This window comes from Mesoplodon bidens (genome assembly GCF_964165515.1).
Source record: "Mesoplodon bidens genome assembly, chromosome: 14".
Classification (NCBI taxonomy): Eukaryota; Metazoa; Chordata; class Mammalia; order Artiodactyla; family Ziphiidae; genus Mesoplodon; species Mesoplodon bidens.
The window spans coordinates 1533542-1536253 of record NC_138170.1 but is presented as its reverse complement, the minus strand read 5'-3'; positions in this window follow the sequence as shown (position 1 = coordinate 1536253).

The following is a 2712-nucleotide window of genomic DNA, read 5'->3' as shown; positions in this document are numbered from 1 at the left end:
TGTTAAACAAGTGGTATTTCAATATAATACTGTGGGAGCATGGAGGGAAGTTCTTTCATTAGGCATAGTAAAAAATATATAATAATGTTCTCATGCTTTCACTCTCAAGAGTTTTCTTTTTGGGAAAAGAGAATTTCCAGAATTTTGCAGAGCGGTGAGAGGGTTGTGTATCCTAAAATCTGGGCATGTCTGGTTCCTTTCCCTCTTCAAAGCCACTCCTGCAAGGTCCAAGTAACTGTAAGGCCCTCCTCACCAGGGCTTGCTGGGGATAGATTCTGTGAGTTATCACACCCAGGCATATAACCTGAGGGCGTGCTCTGAGCTGTACAACCTTTCACATCTACTCTCTGGAGGGTACTCAGCACCACAGTCTTTTTCTTAGTCTCTTCTCTTGATTATTGTATGTCTACCTTTCCCTCAAACCCCAGGAGGGCAGAAATCTGATTTAAAATTTTTTTTGAAATAATTTCAGACACACAGAAAGGTTGCAGGAAAAGTTCAAGGAATGCTTACATACTCTTCGCCCAATTCCCCAGTTGTTAATATGCTATATTCACTATATGCTTTATCAGCTTCTCTTTTTGTATATACATCTTTATGGACTGAATTGTGTCACACACACCCCAAATTCATATGTAGAAGCCCTAACCCTCAGTACCTTAGAACGTGACTGTATTTGGAAAGAGAGCCTTTAAAAAGGCAATAAAGTTAAAATGAGGTGGTCACAGTGGGTTCTAATTAAATCTGACTGGCGTCCTTATGAGAAGAGGAGATTAAGACATACAGAGAGAGGCGCCAGAGGGGTGCTCCCACGGATGAAAGGCCACGTGAGGACAGTGAGAAGGCAGCCACCTGCAAGTCAGGGAAAAAGGCCTCAAGAGAGGGCAAACCTGCCAACACCTTGATCTTGTACTTCAGCCTCCAGAACTGCAAGAAAATTAATTTTGTTTTTTTTCTACCAATTTTATTGATATATAATTGACATAGAGCCCTGTATAATTTTAAGGTGTACAGCATAATGATTTGACTTACATACATCAAGAAATGATCATCACAATAAGTTTAGCGAACAGCCATCATCTCATATAGATCTAATAATTTTTTTAAGCCACCCAGTCTGTGGTATTTTATTGTAGCCCTAACAAGTACATTCTCTTACATAACCACAATATGATTAGCTATAGGAAATTTAAATTGATACAATGCTATTAACTGATCTACAGACTTTATTATTATTTTGCCAGTTGTCCTATAATGCCCTTTATAGCAAAAAAGAGGCAGGAAAAAAAAGAAGAATGAAAGAAAAAGAAAGAAAATAATTGGGGGGTGGGTGGGGTGTCTGGGATCACATATTACATTGAATTGTCATGCCCAAGCTCCTTTGATCTAGAAAAGTTCCTCATTCTTTGTCTTTCATGACTTTGACATTTTTGAAGAGTACAGGCTGCTTTTCTTGTAGAACATCTCTTAGTTTTGGCTTATCTGATATTTCCTTGTGATTAGATCTACTAGTACATTGCAAAATTTCAGGAATGTGCCTTTTTCCTGGACTGTTTTAACATTCCAGGTCTATGATCTCTCCTCTCACTGTGTAAATAAGAAATCTGTAACAATTTTAGGGAATTCAATGGTTTAGGAAAATCACTTTATTCAATATTCAGACTTGCTAAGATTTATGAAGTGGTGTGTCTTCCTCAATGCGTCATATCTGGGGGCATATAATGTGTTTTTGTCCTATTACTGGTGTTAATTTTGATCACTTGTTTAAGGTGATGACTGTCAGGTTTCTCCACTGCAAATGACTGTCAGGTTTCTCCCTTTGCTATTTTTGTTTTTTTAATTTGGTTGTGCCCGGCGGGCTCCTCAGTTGCGGCTCGCCAGCTCCACTGTTGTGGCATTTGAATTCTTAGTTGTGGCATGCATGTAGGACCTAGTTCCCTGACCGGGGATCAAACCCCAGCCCCCTGCATTGGGAGCAGAGTGTTTTAACCACTGCGCCACTAGGGAAGTCCCCCGCTTTGCTATTAAAAAAATATCCTGTGGGAGAGATACTTTGAGACTATGCAAATAGGGCGGCCAGTCAGATAAAATACAGGTAGCCCAGTTTAATTTGAATTTCAGGTAACAGACGAATACCTTTTTAGTAAAGTACGACCCCTCCTGCCAATCCAAATTTAACTGGGCATCTTGTATTTTTATTGCAAGGTCTGGCAACACTATATGGAAATAACTTGGTCCGCATCCAACTTCCCTCCGTTGTTTTGACATCCATTGATGATTCTCAATCAATTTTTACTATGATTTTGCCAAATAGTCGTTTTCTAACTGCACCATTCTTCTACATTTATTAGTTGCTATTCCATCTGCCTATCTTTTTATCCACTCTTAAAGCGCCTGGCACACAGTAGGCACTCAGATATTTGGGCAGTGAATGAACGCGTTGGCCGGGCGTCCGTGACAACGTTTGCCAGGGGCTTGCCTTCCTCAGCCAGTCTCGGCAAGCTACGGAGCCTTCGGCACCATCCAGGGCCTCGCTCTTGGCGCTTTTTGCTCCAATCACGAGCATGGCTTTACCAGGCTTCTCTGCGTTTGAAGGAAGACAACCGATCGGTTCCTTCAGCTCCAGCGGCCCAACAGACTGCAAGTGGAGAGCCGCAGGGACCAATGGGTGCCGGCAGGAGGCGGGGCCTGCCACGCGGCAGCGGTATAACT